Below are 17,283 nucleotides of genomic sequence, written 5' to 3'. Positions count from 1 at the left end.
CTCTGAGCTTCTCTGCCGTATCCATGGAGACTGCACACGCTCAGGACAGCCATTAACTTATCCAGCCATTAATTACTGTCTTCCTCTGTCATCTGTCCTTAATAAATGGAGGGATGGCGACAAAATGTCAGAGGCAACAAGAGAAGAAAGAAAGTCTGCAATTTTACTCAATTAACTCTCCTTTGTAAAGATCACATACTTTTTGCTATTATAGTAATTCTTATTTTATAATCCTTTGTTTTTTTAAAGACAGGTTTATTTTTCAAATTATATTTTTTCATTTTAAGCAATGAGTTTAGGAAATCATATTTGATACAGTACTTGTGTCAAGTAGTGTAGCCACCTGACTCCCACCTGGGAGTCAGGTGGCTGAGCGGTTAGGGAATCGGGCTAGTAATCTGAAGGTTGCCAGTTCGATTCCTGGCCATGCAAAATGACGTTGTGTCCTTGGACAAGGCACTTCACCCTACTTGTTTCGGGGGAATGTCCCTGTACTTACTGTAAGTCGCTCTGGATAAGAGCGTCTGCTAAATGACTAAATGTAAATGTAAGTACATATGCTTGAGAATGCTGTATACAGCACTGGACAATTTGTACTTACATATAGGGCGGAGCATGTTTTAATAGAAGTGAAAACAGTACACTTTGTTACTCGATCTACAGAACCTTTATGTAACTGCAAAGTAGGCTAATTACTATATGATTTTCCACAGATATGACGTCACTTCAGATAGATGCTAGAATGTACGATTAAGAATGAAAGGGCAGTAGATGAGTGTAACATATTCATTGTGTCTATGATTTGACTCAGCTCGCTAATGTATTGTAGGTTTGCATTCAGATGTGAAAACTTTGTGTGGGAGTGGAAAGTGAAGTCACTGAGAGACATCTCACAACAAAGCCATGATCTACTCAGAAAGAAAATGCATACATAAATGTCTCATATTCAAATACAGTAGCATTTTCACACATTCGGCTCATTAAACCCCCAAACGGCTTAAGTGTGAGAATATAGGCTACTTGTTGGATTGACATTCTTTGATATTTGTTAAATGCAATTGTAGGTCTTGGCTTTTATCAAAGGTATCAGAGTAGAAGAAAAAATGTCTGCAACATTTCTCATTTAGCTATGGAGTGGTACTCTTGGTTGGAGAAAGTACCATAGTTACACTTTTCTGGTCAGACAGTTGTAGAGGTCCACCAGTGGGAATGCTGGTCCCCTAAAGTGGACTAACAGAACATATTGTATTATCTTCCATGTCCCACCCATATAGGCAGCAGGAGTCCTTCTGATTGGATTAGAGGTCATATTAGATGCCAGATTGGCTTGGTTGGTCACAGATCTCTTTTGGCCAGCTGTGGTTTTGACAGCTTAAAGGGATCAATCTGATGGACAGACTTCTCTGTCGTCCAGGAATCCACTGTCACGATACAGCTCAAAGGAACCCCCCAGAATTACCATTGGCAGTCTCAACTGTTGAAGGTGTTTCAGTAGGGATGAAATCTACTCGTTATTAGTCACAAGTATTTCTTAAGTGAACATACACCCCTTTTGTTTAAAGGTTATGGTTAAGTTTTGTGGTTTGTCAGTGTAAAATCTACCATTTACTTTCTAGAGGTCTCAAAAGATAGATCGTAAACTCCTATGGAAACCGTACAGTAACAATTTTGGGTGTGTTGCAGGTAAGCAGCACACAGTTTAAAGCAGACATCAGGGGCTCTACCATATGCTGCAATCTGTTTCCAGTTGCCAGAGGAGACCTTCACACCTGTTTCTCTCAGCTATCCAGTCTGTAAGTCAGTTTGTTTGTGTATACAAGGTCTCTCACCTTGGCTTTTAGTTCTGAAAAGCTTTTACTGCATCTTCACAGTGTTACTGGAAGAAAAAGGCTGAGAAAAAGTTTTTTTATTGTAAAAGTAATTGGAAAAGACAGACAGTAAGTCCGAAAGCATCCCTCTCTAGAAGCCCGATCCGTGGCATGTTTGGTGCGTTCCCAGTAGGCAGCCCCACCCTTACAAGAAACAACATGGCAGGGCCTGCTCTTCCATCATCTCTGCTGGGTGGAAAGTTGCTGTGCTTTGATCATGTTTTGGGGCGCTTCGCTCCAGCTTAGCCCTGCCGCGTGCCATGTGATAAGCCATCACACCACTCATCTGAACTGGCAGCACTGTGGGCTTCAGGACAGGCAGGGGAGAGCCACGGAGACAGAGAGCGGCAATGCAAATTTTGTTGACAGGTTGTTAATGCAGTCTTTCTTTCTTGCTTTGAATTAAACAATGTTATTCTCCCTTTGCACTCTCTTCTAACGAAACAGGCATATTTCATTTGAACCACTCTTGCAGTAGGTGGAACAATACTATTCCCATGCTGTTTAGCACTCTGGTAAAGTAATATGGGTTCAATTAGAGCTGCATATTAATGACCTCATAAACACTTGTGTTTTAATGATGTAACCAAGTATTACTCAAACACATTTTAAGTGCAATAAATTGGTGGATTTGTGATTTGAAGTTGTATCTCTGTTTTTGTGTTTGTACATAAAGTTTTACTCTGAACCTTGATTTTTAGAAGTTGGTTCCTAATTGACTGGTTGTTGCTTGTTGATTTGATATATATTTACCAGCTGGATGGTAATTTGTGAGTGGTAATTATCCAAGAAACAGTGTTCTTGGTGCAGGCCAGCCATCCAGTCAGTCTGTGATGAGCGTGGAGTTGAGATGAAAACATGCAGGTTTTTGTTTCAGCTACAGCCTCCCCTTAACGGAGACAAAATAGCACAGAGGAATAATTGGTCTAATAACCAACACTGGCCATATTTACCTGGATTGTTTTGAGAAATAGCTCTAATAATTAAATGTCTGATTTGAACCACCCGTCTGACCTCATGCCATGTTGGGCAGATCAGTGTGGTAAACTGTATCCTAGATAATCTGGCTATATGTGGAAACTGTGAGTAATGATTGACTGACAGTCTCCTCCAATAAGTTGATTAAGCACAGTTTCCTCTTGATTACCTGACTTCAATAGTAAGACCAAGTTAGTTTTCAAGTATCACTGGATGAGACTATATTGCAGATGATGCCTTTGTTTAGACAGTATTTCTTGGATTGGGAATATCAAGTAGAGGGGAAAGCAGGCTTCATTGAGGTGAAATCTTTTTGCTGTGGCTTTTCTAGGTGGTGAAGGTACCTTCCCTTTCCTAATGACTCAGATGACCTGTGAATGAGGTGAATCAGGGGGGATTCTCTCTGCTCACTCTCACTTTCTGTGTCTCTCTGGATCTCTCTCTTTCTGTCTCTCACACTTTCTCTCTCTCCCTCCCTCCCTCTCTCTCTCTCTAACTGTCTCTTGCTCTCTCTCTCTCTCTCTCTCTCTCTCTCTCTCTCTCTCTCTCTCTCTCTCTCTCTCTCTCTCTCTCTCTCTCTCTCTCTCTCTCTCACTTGCTCACACACTTGTTTGTGCTGCTGTTGTTTGATAGCCCAGTCTCCCAGTAGATCTTCTGACATTGTTGTTGTTTGCCTCTGTTGGTTGGAGCGTGTGACTTGTATTTGCCCAGGGTCCTTGGAGGGACTTTGTTTTTGTTCATAGTGTTGTCAACAGGGTGGGGCTCCATTCCCAAACCTCCCAGAAGAAGATAGTAATTTTCACAGGTGCTATTTTTTGTTTATCTGTTAAACAGATTTGCCAAGGTTGATTTGTGATGGCGAAGTAGATTTTTTTAGATAACTGCTTGTTATTGTCCTTTGAAAGAAGAACATTTATAATTGTTATAGATGATAATGCAAACTAAATATTTAAGCAATGATGAGTGCAACCATACCCATGTTTCTTTCAATAGAAGCTGGGAAATAAGCAGCATCCTCATTTCTTTCTATCTAGTTTGTGACACTGACTGGTGACTTCAAAGCCAGAGTTAATACACATGGTCTCCACTAGTAGAGAGAGTTACATGGATGAGTTTCCTGTGTTGCCATGGTGTATTGCCCTTCATAGCTGGAGTGGAGTTTAGTCTCACAATCATCATTGTTCAAAGTTCTAGGCTAAATGCGTTTGATAAATAAGCTTGTGAGTTATTGGGTATTAGTCTAAAAGCCTTTTCATGTTGTGAATGAGAGCATGATGTCCTTGCTTTTAATGTGTTGACCAATCAATGTTTCAGTTAAAAGACAACTCATAGTTAAAATTGTGTAAATCAATCTTTACAGAGTATATTTGAGTTAGGATTGTGAGTGCATTTCTGTGTAGACGCACTTTATATACATGTAAGCGATGATTGAAGAGCTAATTCAAAGACTTTTAATCACCCCACCAAGCTCCTGCAGTGTCATCTTTTTTGTAAATGCCTCATAAAATGAATAGATGAGTAGCCTCTTTTTAGAACATAATGGCTGGCTTAGAATAAGAAATGGGTAGTAGATTAGTATCCCTCTTTGCGTTGTCCATCTATCTATTCACTTGTCTCGATAATGCTCATACTTGAAAGAGGTGGTGGGACACAGAGCAGTTCCAGAGGATCCACACGTGGACACGTTCATAGGAAACTGGAGATGATAGAACTTGACTATTGTTTGCAAAAAGTCTTTCAGAGCTGAGCAGAAGCTTCAGCAGAGATACTGACTAATGTGTACACTTCTCACCTTGGCACCAGGAACCAGTTAAGCCACTGTATTAATGCATGCTCTGCAGCCAATATATAGTATTTCTGTTTGTTTGTGTTTATTTGATCTCCACTTTCATTGTTTGTGAGTCTACACACCCTGCCCTCCTGCTGCCTGTTATTCCACCTAATGAGACCATGCTATTGGAAGTCAAGTGTTCAGATTCTCGCCAGTCAATTCTCATCAGGCCATGTTCCAACTGAAACATTGAAAGCTGTTGTCCAAAGTTTTATTGTTCGTTCTTGGTCTGAGTTTTTGTTAGGCCGTATGTTTACTGTTTTATTTATGACCTGTGAATTTGAGGCACGATACCGTACCTGGGAATTGATCAACTGAAAATAGAACAGTCAATAGCACAACCGGACAGTGTGTACTAGTTCCTTTTCTCCTCTGTTTATTGTTTCGTAGACATAATAGGCCTATCTGAAAATGCCGTTAGTTGAAAGTATTCACCTTTTCTGGGTGTTAGGCTAAACCTTTTTAGGATTCAGTGTTTTATCAACTTAATGATTTACATGGAGTTTGTCCCCTTAGATTTAGTTTGTTTGGAGCCATCCTTGGAACCATGCCAATTTAATGTTCTGCTTTCTAACCCGTTAGTCGAGTAGGGAATATGGTTCTCTTCGGGCCTGAAGCTTGGTCTCTTAACATGTCCCCCTTCAATTCATTCACATCACTCTGACAATTAGTGAGTTCGACCATCCCCAAATGGCTTACGTAATTAAAGAGTTGGCATTATAATTACAACATGTTTATTGTCTGTTTATGGGTGGTGTGCTGTGCTGTATGTAAGCGTTGTGAGATTTCTTTGGTGTAATGAATTGAGGGTTGTTACTTGTGGTAAATGTGATTTCATGTGGTGTTAACATCTCGATAACTCCTTTATCAGCCCTTTGACAGTTGCACTGTTTGTTGCATGTACGGTGCAATTTGGCTGACAGCGGTAACTGGCAGCCGAAATAACCAAATTATTTAGTCATGGGTTTTTAACGGGCACAACGGCAAATGGATGTTAAGTAAATGATGCAATTTATTTCCTTCCTCCTCATTGCCAGACTGGCTGCCGCGGGACCTCTGCCAGCTTTAAATAAGTGGTACCCAGATGGCATTCACATGACGCCCACTTGGTTACAAAATCGTCCCGGGGAATAACTAGGCTGCCACAACAACCAATAGGTCAATTGAGTAGGAAAGCCTGTTGCTTCTGCATTTTGCATATGCAAATGCACTAATGTTGTGTCATTTCTGTAAATTCTGGGGGACGGTTGTTTCTCAGGGGTCCCTAAATGAATTGGAAAGGAGCCCGGGTAATGAGCTGGGCTGGAGAGGGAGAGCGGGAGTGAGAGAGTGAGAAAGAAGAGTTAGAGGGAGTGAGAGAGAAAGAGCAAGAGAGGGAAGACATCCTCCGCCCCTGCTCACTTCCTCTGAGCTAGTGCCTGGCTTCCTGGTTCCTCTTCCTCCTCCTACTCTGAGCTGAGACAAGAGAGGAAGGGCCTGTGATGAGCAGGCTGATGTAATGGGATAGTCCATTGGGCTCTCGGATAAAGTGAATTCTTTACCATCTTCAAAAAAAAGAAGTTCTATTTTTAGAATACCACTATGCCGGTTTTGGTCTGTTGCTCTCACATTCCCTCTCTTTCCCCCATTCTTTCACTTTCTCTCTCTCTTCCCACTGTCTTTCCTCCTTTCCCCTCCCTCTCTCTCTCTCTCTCTCTCTCTCTCTCTCTCTCTCTCTCTCTCTCTCTCCCTCTCTCTCTCTCTCTCTCTCTCTCTGTCTCGGTGCCACTCTTTTATACCCGCTCTCATCAGCTGCAGCTGTGGTGTTCTCTCACTCTCGATTTCTCTTCTTGGAGAAGTGTTGAACTGTGTCGTCTGCAGCCACTAACAGCCTACAGCTGCTGCTTCTGCAGGCTGCAGAGGAAGGACAATGTGGAACTGATTATCCAACAGAGAGAAATAAATAAACAATGCACCAAAGAAACAATACCTTCACTTACACACAGCTTACGCAAATCAGGAAAATGTGTTTCCAGATCGATAAGCCCTTTTTTTGTTCAGAAAGACTGAGTGACCGCTTTACATTTGTAAGTTTATAAAAAAAAAAAATTCACTGTAGGGCCACTCATACATTTTATTTCTGTTTAATATGAATACATGCTCAAACTATATCTTGTTATGTTGTGACATCAATTTCCACACGTCTCGTGAGTGTGTTTGTTTCTGTGTATGAAGTACACAACAGATGTTCTGTGCAGACTGAGTTATGCTCTTCGTGGTGGAGGAAGGTCAAACTGTCAGTAGGTGAAAGGTTAAACCTTGAAAACAAGAGAATGCAAAAAAAGAAACACAACAGCGCATCTTAGAGAAGATTTCACAGGGTGGGCTTGAATGTTGCATCCAAGCCTTGTTTTCCGTTCTCTTGCGCTTAATTGAGAGGCTGTGGAGAAAAAAATAGATAAGTCTGGACAATTTTCTATTAGTTGACTGGTTAGTCAGACTTCATAAGTTGCTGGTGTGAATTGTCATGTCATGTCCAATAGTTACACTGTTGTTCTGTAGTTAAACCCCATATTTCTCTTCATAATTCTGTGCTAAGGAAACTGTGCTGTGCTAAGTGACAACTCTTTTGTAATGCTTTTTGAAGAGTACAACTGTAAGCACCGCATCTTTTAATTCCATGCATCTTAAAAGTTAGTTACCTGCAGCTATTTCTGTTATTGTATTGTTTTTCCCTTCCAGTCACCATTTGTAATTGTTCCTAAGTCGGAAGCTGCTATTAGTATTAGTAAAAATGGTAATGCTCTGGGTTTCATCTCCTCCTGAGAATGTCTCTCTATCACACTCACATTCTTTTAAAAGGGAAAAGGAAGATGAATTTTACCCATAAAGGCTGTATCACAAGGGCTTTTTATCCTAAATGACTCTAGGGATTGTTATCTGTGGAAGTGTGTCCTGCCACCGTCGTGTTCAATCAAGTGTCCACTTAGCTGTGACTGGGAGTAATTGTTCCCAAGTGGGCCACACACTGACCTGTTAATGTCTGCGCTGACCCTCTAACCTTGTCAGCACGTCTTAGGGAGGAGTTTAAATCATGTGGATCTCCTCCTTGCCTTTGCGCTGCCGGGTCAAGTGGGCGTGGGTGCTGAAAGACCACTCTCTTATAATTGTCCCCAGCAGTGTGGGTCAGTCAGGGGTGTTCTGGGAGACGCTCTTATTAGATGAGCTACTAGGAGTGGTGTTACTTAATGGGTCAAAGCATTGATCCGATACCATGCCTCCACTCACACCTTCACAACGTGGGCCGTTACCTGCTGTCTGGCCCGGCTCCCCTCTGAGGCCAACTCTGTTAGTGGTATTGGATAAATCGTGCACGTTTGGAAAGGAAAGCGACGAGTCCTGTAAGCATCCGCTGTACCTGTGCAGTAGGGCCATTCCCTGCATCAGAGATATGCCTCCAGTATCCCTTTGTCCTTGACATGCTGGACATGGGCCGAGGTGGCCGGTCTCCGTCCAGGGTTTCATGTGGGTAAACAGCAGCCTTCTTTTTGGGTCTTGTTCACCAGTGATGGACAACTCTGTTTAGTTCCACCATTTAGGCTAGTTTCTGCAAACTTGACACACACATCAGTGGCAATCGACCACCTTCTTTGAATTGGCTAAATGTGTGGTTTGTTTGAAACATAAGTATTTTAATTTGTACAAAAGGGAAGAATGAAAACCACATGTTTCCACAGTTGTAGGGTGTTGTTTAGTGATCAGCTGGAATTCAAATTGCCGCAAGCGTAGAGATAGTTTTCTTGATGTAGCAAGCTACATAATGTTGAAAGAATGTCTGCCATTCACTGGATAATACAGTATCTGTGAAGTAATTTTCTGAAGTCAATAGATAACCACCTATTCAAGGTTCAGCTCTCTCCAGTCTTCTCAATAGCTGCAGAGTGCCTTCAGTGACGATCTCAAAGATCCACAGCATGTTGGAGGAACACTCCTTTTGAGCAGAATGGGGCCACAATGAAGCAGTCTTGAATTCAGGGGGGTGAAGCCGTCTGTTGGGATCAACATATTTTGTCGTAGCAATGACAGGCATGCAGGCGAGTAATCAGAGGGGTCTTATCTGGGACTGTTCAGAGGCTGATGGCGGGCCCAGGAATGTGGTCTGACTGTGGAAACAACGTTGCGTTAATGGGGTTAGCCAAATTCCACACTCATGAATTATGAGGAGTTGGGATGGCGGGCCCTGTGGTTTGTTGTGTCTGGTTTGAGGCCTACGCTACTCTACACAGAGGCAGAGTTATAGATTTGGTCGTTTGACATGCTCTCGCATAGAGAAGCCCAATTAACATGGCTGATCTTCCTGCTCTGCTGGTAGAGAGACAAAGCCACATTATACACTCCTGCCATACACACACATGTCAGAGCCCAGAAATACACAGTACGCACATGCTCACACGTACACACAAACGCTCACACAATGATACTCACAATATCCATACATTATCTGGGCTTGCCATGTTACAGAAACAAGCCAATTTCAATCTTTCATTTGCACTGACTGGACTCATTCATATTCAGAAGTGATTAAAAAAAAAATCCACTTGATGAATACAACTTTTTGCACGCAACAGGTATTTAAATAATTAAATGATATTGGTTCCTATGAAACACAGTTTCACAATTACGGTATGGGTTTGTTGGCTAGTGCATGCAATGATTTGGTGGTTTTGACATTGAGGTGACTTGATATGTATTGAGGCCAAAAGATGACAACAGGAATCAATGTGTCATACTCTAGTGCAATAGAAATACTTGTCAACAGTCACGTTTAAATTGCTTATTATGTCATTCCTGTCTATGTGGGGTACTTCCCCCACCTTTCTCACTTCCTGTTTGTACATTTCTTTCTTTTCCCCTGTCCCCCATCCCTTTCTTCTCAGGCAAGACACAAGTTATCTGTGAACCATTGATGGTCTGATCCCCGAAGAGCCAAATTATCACTGAAAGAATGGAATGCCAGTCTTTCCTGTACGAATGAGAACGGTATGTAGACAATCTGACTTGAGCCCTCTAGTCATTCTCATTTCATACGTGTGCTCTGACTCTTGTGAACTGACACTCTGGAGCACTGTGAGATTTAGCTTATTAGGCTAATTTGCATATTGCCATAATTAGGTTGAAATGGATCCCAACAGAGTTACTCAAAGACCTTTTCATCATTTCTTCCTGTTGTATGAAATTGCCTTGAACCATGAAACAACAAATAGCATGAATTAAAAATAAATAAAAAAGGAATACATCAAGACACAAGTAATATTCTTGAATGAAAGGTTTTCACCAAAAACGGTTTGTAACATTAACTTACATTAACATGAACAAGAATGGCACCTCTTCTATTTTTTTTTTTACTATTCTGTAACCAACCAGAAATACAGCATCCCAATAAGGCAGACTTGGCACTACAGAGAGCTGCTTTGTGTGTGACACTCCTTTGTTTTTCCAGATCTTTGGCATGCTCTAGTCTCCCTGTCCCTCTCCTCAGTTAGCTGTGGGTACTCTGATTGGCTGAATACTTTCTGCACTCTAGGTTGGCTGGATGCCAGCAGTGCTGCCAGTGGCTGCCTTGCCCCTGATCAGAAGTGAACGTGACATTTGTGCGGAGGTAATGGAATCTGTGTGCAATTAAATCTCCGACTGTGAGGAAGAGTCTATCTCCTCCCTCCCACCCTGTCCCGTCAGCAGGGGGGGCGGCCGTGATGATGAAACTGTCCCAGCAGGCCTCTCGCCACTACCCCTCTCTCCCAATCCCAGTGTCAGGTTACATTTTTTTTCACTTTGCCACGCTAGCAGTGCATCTATCCGGCAATTAATTACAGCACATGTCAATTAAAAATCTCCCCAAATATTGTATGAGAATTAAATTTCAATTAAAGAAATTACATTAGGGCAATACAACATTAACATTGGTTTAATGAATTCTGCTGAAGGTGACAGTTGTTATTTTGTGTAGGAGCATTGTAGCCCTGTTCAGGATGTTTTGATATTTTTGAAACGGAATATAGATGGGGGGAGGGACAGGCAGTGAGAGTGAGATAGAGAGGGAGAGATAAGAGTCTGGTTTCGGGATGAGAAGAAAGCAAGAACAGACACACGCATGAGTGAGAAGGGGGTCACGTCTCTCCTCTCGTCTGCCCATGTGCTTCTACACTTAACGCCTCATTTGTTGGCTCTGTGGCCAGTGGCTTGAGTCAGTGATCTGTTACCATAAAAGGAATTTCTCTCACACTGCTGATGGTGCACTTGCTCATGGGTAATATCACTGGCCAACCCCCTATGACAATGTCCATACCTAATGGTAATGTGTATCCTCATCAGGATGGATCATAGTCATAAAATGATGTCTTTTGTGCTTAAGCTGGATGAGCCGGACACAAGCAGGGGGAGGGTATGCACATTTCCCCTTGGGAAGATGACTTCCCTGCTCAGTGTGTTTTGTCCTTGGAGGGTGGACCCCTGGACAGAGAGGGAGGATGTGCAGGTCAGGGGTGGTCTGAGGCTCCTCCCAGCCTCTGGGCCTCACACCCTGTCTGCCTGCCGCCTCAGAACAGGCCGCCCTGGGAAGCCAGACACCCAACACAGGCTGCAGCCTCCACCCTCCCACACAAGGGGTCAAGCTCCACACGTGTAGAAGGAGGATATGGAACAGGTCTAAAAGAAATGCATTTTTCTCTCCTTTTAATGGAGCAGTGGACAGTTTAAACAGTTAGTGTTTGTCATACTCTGCTTAACTCTGACCCAACTTTGATACGATGTAACTGGCTATGACAGATTATATGGAAGATTATTTGTCATAATGCGTGATTAATGTAAATACAAGTGGATTATGTTGTTGTTTTAGAAAACTGGAGGGGTTATCCTCATTCTTTTCTCTGTAAAGCTGAAGGTTACTTTGAACAAACAGTAAACAGGACCTCCTCTTTCCCTTGCTGCCCCAAGAAAGGGATGGGTCATAATGAAGGTCATTGGGTCCTGCTTTACTCACTAACATCCTTTTGAATAAACATACCCCTATTCCCCTCTGTTCAGTTTGTAATCCCACAATTACAGATGGCTCTGTCTAGTTCTGTTAAAGAGAGGTAAGGGCTTGCTCAGGGAGCGAGAGAAAGACGGAGAAAGAGGGAGGAAGGGAGAGAGGAAAAGAAGCCAACTGCCATAGTATCATTCTAATGGCAAATTAGATCAGTTTGACAGATTGATGCGAAACATTGTTTTAATTGTATAATTATCTGTGGTTAGCCTCTGCGTGTTGTGATGGGGTGAAGGCCTGGAAAGAGCACATTTTGGCCTTTATGTGCTTATTTTGTATCCACACAGGAAATGAACAACAAGCAAGAATCCTCAGGATATGGCCCCCACTATTGCCCCCCCCCACACACACACACACACATACACGCACACACACAATAACACCCCCCTTGGGCAGGCAGAGGCGTGCTCAATGAGACGTTGCCCTTTAAGTAATGTGTCCGCCCAGCGAGTCTCCTCCTAGGCGTGGACTGGATGCCCTGTGCGCCTGTAGCCACCTGACCACCATGGCAGAATCCAACACGCATTTAACAGCAGCTCAACATACGGTCCACTTAACAGTGCAGCGCCAGGGAGTGGGGGGGGGGGTTCATCGGATCAGTAGCCCGGCTTAATCGACGTTCAAGGGATTCCGGATAAGACGTCAAAGTATGAGTGTTTAGGTCCAGATGGCGCTAAATCTCTGAGTTTATATGCATCGCTGTGTGTTTTCCTGTGAACCTTCGTTCCCCATAGAACATCCAGTTACTGATCGGGCTATGCCAGATCAGTAACTGGATGATTTTCCAAGCCTAGTGGGCAACACTGTATGTCCAGACAGGGCAGTGATTGGCTGGAGTCTGTAGCGGCATGCATCTCAGATTATCCCAGTACAATAACCCAGTGGAGCCCTGGAGGAAGAGGTGGACTAGGACAGCCAGGAAAGAGGGTCTGAATATACTGTGGCTTCGTTTTTTTTAAAGGGTTTGAATACAACAATATTGTATCCATGTCTTAGCCATCAGAATACATTGTCTTGTGTATCTGCATCCAACAACTCCTTATTAATGCAATTGACCTGCTATTTCATCATGAAAAATCAGGCATCCCTATAATACCTCTTCAGATAATGAGATCATCACACATCTCTCTTGTCTGGGTAGTGACAGAAAGCAATTTGTGTACAGTGAGCTTGTCATGTCTCAGTTGTTGCCTCTGTCACGCTCTGTTGTTCAGCTCCACCTCCTCTGATAAAGCTGAGGGGATTAGCAGGTAACAAGGCAGCCGGGCCTCAGCACCTAGCTCACTGCACCGGCACGTTTGGCCTCGAGTGTGTCGGCGCTGCTTCATAAACGGTGGGAGGTGCACCTAATGGTGACTTCCCGGCTTTATCGCCGCCTCTGCCTGTATAATGCAGTAATTAAGGGTGACAGGAAGGGCTCGGAGTCCGCGACAGAGCCAGGGCAGCTGGTGCAGCAGGAGAATAGGAAGCAACGCTGCCGAGGCGAAACTGCAGAGAGAAGCAAATTAAAGCTCATATCTGCCATCTCCCTCGCCTCTTTGCACTTTCCTGTTTGGACTTGAAGGTGATTGGAGCCAAGGCAGTGACAGTTGACGGAAGCTGTGTGAGGAGAGAGTATTTATTTACAGTGAGATGCTGTGATGCTTGTTCAGGATGCGGTTTCACGCAGGATGTGCCCCCCCCCCCCTCCATCTCTACTATTCCCCAGGTTTGATCGTCTCACAAAAGAGTGCGAGGCGGGTGGTGGGGGGCCCTGTGCAGGCAGCCAGGCAGGCCAGGTCATGTTGTGTGAGAGGCGGGGGCTGGGCCCAGACTGACCTCAGCACAGCTCACTCAGCATGGCTTCCTCTCCAGCCTCTAGTCCTGAGATCAAGGTTAGCACAGGTCACTGGGAAGGGGAGTGGGAAGCATTAAGTGTGTGTGCGTCCATGTGTGTGGCTGCGCGTGGGTGTGAGTTTGTCCTGCCAGGAAGGGAAGGGATGTCAGCGGTGTGTAAATCCCAGTAATTACACTCTATGCCGTAGTTGCTGTGTAATTATCAGTGCCGTCACCCTGTTATACAGTACTCCTCTCACTGAAAGCTACTCTTGAGTGTTTACTGTTTACTGGATTTGCCCCACTATCTGGTCGTGTAACAGACAGACTTGTACCACATCATAGATCAGGCGGCGTTGGCCATGTTTCACACAAGCACCTACACATCTCCGTGCACGTCAACTCTAAGAATGCTGCTCCCGGTCTGTGTGTGACAGCAGAGGGTGAGGTAAGCATTTCACCAAGTCTGGTGAAAAGGTGAGCCACGCTGACGCCTGCTCTCTGCTGTCGTGTCTGTACTAGTCCGCCAAACTTTCAAAGGCAGCTCTTTTACGAGCGCCTCACAGCCTCGGTGGCGTGGACACCAGGACCTAAACTCAGGAGAACCTGCCACATAAAAACACATCTGTTAGGAGTGTGCAAAGTGATAAAACAGCCAGTCTCCAGGCAGTATTGTGTTAATACACAGGAAGATAAACGCAGGCACCCCTTAGCAACTGTGTTGAGGGAAAAAAATATTTTTGCATCCGTAACTTTGCACTGTCTCTATGAAATTAGTTTTCACGCACTTGAAAATGTGATCATTTTATTGGCAATTATCTTTTGATGTCATTCTCAGGGTTACTGACTTCTCTCTTTGAAACTCACTACAAAGTACAGTGACTTTTTAATGACATTTTGTCTTGCGCATGTTTGCCAGTTCTTCTCAGAACCAGAATCAGATACAGTTGAGAAAATTATGATTGGGGAACTTTATTGGGTTTACCTTGGATAGAGCTGTAGTCTCAACAACAGCTCATAACAATGATCTAGACACAGAATAAGGGAACCAGTTCCAGTTCTAAAGAGTCAGAACCCAGAATTTGTGTACATGCTCAGGTCATAGATGAGTTGTGAGTGATTATACTGTGTTAGGCCTCAAGAGAAAATGCAGAGGTGAGAGGGAAGTGTTTAATTACACTGGTCAGTTCTAGTGTTTCCACAGCAGCTGACCCAGAAAGAGAGGACCATTGTAAATGTAGGCTACTGTGGACACTCCTCCTCTTCCACTCCTCATGGCATGGCCATGTAGCTCTTGAGGAGGAGCAGAACATGCTTGGTGCTACCATATACCTGCTCCACTTCCTGGACAGTTTGGGTTCCTTAAGCCTTCTTAGTTGTTAATATTGGCTTGAATCTTCCACAGACATACAGAAAGAAATCAGACTCTATATGGGCTTATGATGTGTATCAGATGCCTTCAAAGGAGACCACATGTACTATCCTGTAAAGTGTGCCATTTTGACAGTATGTGCCAATGTCTCTCTGATGTGGGTTCTTGGTCGGTGAACAAAGTGGCAGTGCAGTGTGTTCCGACCATGGCCAACATATGTTGTGTACCTCAACCAAGTGGTATTACAGAGTGCAATCAGTTCATAACAGAAATCTGCAAAGTAGATTTATTTACCACAGCTGTCTATTGACTCTCAACACGTGTTATATCTCTGCTATGTTAAGAAGAAAGCCCCAATTGGTGAGTCATAACGCATGTTATTACAGCATTATTAAAAGGCAAAAGCCGTAGAGGAATTTTTCTTGCTTAGAATAACTGGAGCATAGATTGGTAAAAAGCAGATAATATATGTGTGAGATTGATCAGTGAGTAGCGACCCCATTATCTCCTGAGATGTTAATTACACTGTGCTCAGCTTGCATGTCAAAAGCCAGATAATTGAAGAAGGTAAAAGATGTGCCACATTTTATTTATGCTTACACTTTGAGCTGGCGGCATATATACCTCCCTCGCTCACTCTCCTCTCTCTTCTCCCTTTTTAGCTCCCATTTATTTATTGTCCAGTAATATTAGACTGTCAAAGAGGATCACTTTGCAGAGGTATTATTCACAATCATCACCTCTGTGAGATGCCTTTGTGTGTGTGGGTCCTCTCAGGTTGCTGCTGAGCTGACTGTGTCCCTGGGAGTCTGGGCCCGTGAGCTGGTGGGTCAGTACCAGAATGCAGTACAGGGACCATTCACAAGCTTACTGCTCAGTTGTAACACATCCCAAAGTCAAGATAGATGTTGAAGAAGTATCATTCAAACGAACGCTGCCGTCCTCAAGATAAGCAGCATTTCACTGAGCAAAGCCGCAAAGCAGTGTGGGGGTTTCCTGTTGATGGCTATTCAAGTGTTCCCATTTCAGATGGTCTGGTTTGAGACAGCCATACATGGATCAACACAAGCATGGAGTGTGGTCAGGCAGAAGGTGGAGAGCTTTGTTTGTCAGGGCCTTACTGACTTCCTCTTGTTTTCTACATAGTTCAAATACACTGACGTGAGAGATAATGAATGCCAATTGAAAGTTATTAAAATAGTCCCTTTTATTTCAATATTTGTAGTATAACTTCTCTGCATAAACCACACTCACCCCATTGCTTTGACTCTGTTTCTATAACAAATATTACCCTACGAAGGTGACTTGCTTCAAACTCCCAAAAGTATATTTATTTGGCACATAGACTTCTGGTACTTAGAAGTGCATAGCCTATTTCAACAGTCTTTCCTGTGGTGTATGCAGTGTTCTACTCAGGTGTGTGCACACGACAAACAGAAACACTAACTTGTGCTCTTTCAGAGACCAGCGCGTGTACTCACCACATCCTCCAACTGACCCGACGCATCATCCAACCCTCAGAGACTGCCAACCAATGCCACTGTACATGCTTTCTGCGTAACAGCTGAATGCACTATTCATAGAGCGTCTATCTTAATTGAATGTCCATCATTGCTCTTTTCAGAATATGATACATGTATAAATAAAGTACATCACTGACGCATGAGAGCACCACCTTTGCACTTTGTCAGCATTTTGGAATTTCCCTGTTGTGGCCACGTAATGTGATTGGCGTGGAGCTGAAGGTGTTCTTCTCTGATGCTGCTGTCGCTCTCTGCTCCCCCTATTGTGTTGTCATGGTGACAGGGGGTGGAGGGTGGTGGAGCTGTGGGGCTGGCCCTGGGGGGGGAGTGGCCTAGCAGTGGTCATCCACCTCAGGGCTGTTGGACAGATGCTGCCTGTGTATGATTTAGTGCATCACCTGGTGGACAGTGTTAGGAATGCTCACATCACCTGGTGGACAGTGTTAGGAATGTTCACATCACCTGGTGGACAGTGTTAGGAATGCTCACATCACCTGGTGGACAGTGTTAGGAATGCTCACATCACCTGGTGGACAGTGTTAGGAATGTTCACATCACCTGCTGGACAGTGTTAGGAATGCTCACATCACCTGGTGGACAGTGTTAGGAATGTTCACATCACCTGGTGGACAGTGTTAAGAATGCTCACATCACCTGGTGGACAGTGTTAGGAATGTTCACATCACCTGGTGGACAGTGTTAGGAATGTTCACATCACCTGGTGGACAGTGTTAGGAATGCTCACATCACCTGGTGGACAGTGTTAGGAATGCTCACATCACCTGGTGGACAGTGTTAGGAATGCTCACATCACCTGGTGGACAGTGTTAGGA

At 43.8% G+C, this 17,283-nt stretch overlaps 1 protein-coding gene across 6 annotated transcripts in view; it reads left to right on the top strand.

Moving 5' to 3' along the window:
* foxp1b (forkhead box P1b) overlaps nucleotides 1-17,283 on the top strand; it is a 130,819-nt gene that overhangs the window by 2,763 nt on the left and 110,773 nt on the right. For 5 of the 6 annotated variants that reach the window (XM_067242106.1, XM_067242024.1, XM_067241943.1 and 2 more), the window contains exon 2: nucleotides 9,594-9,696. The gene's annotated coding sequence lies outside the window, so the exon portion shown is untranslated. Of the gene's footprint in view, nucleotides 1-1,772; nucleotides 1,794-9,593; nucleotides 9,697-17,283 lie in introns of those variants that run through there. The other variant, XM_067241784.1, reaches the window with a different exon arrangement.

Source organism: Osmerus mordax, chromosome 1 (assembly GCF_038355195.1).
Source record: "Osmerus mordax isolate fOsmMor3 chromosome 1, fOsmMor3.pri, whole genome shotgun sequence".
Taxonomy (NCBI): domain Eukaryota; kingdom Metazoa; phylum Chordata; class Actinopteri; order Osmeriformes; family Osmeridae; genus Osmerus; species Osmerus mordax.
The sequence above is the reverse complement of the archived record's forward strand: the minus strand, read 5'-3'. Positions and strand labels throughout refer to the sequence as shown.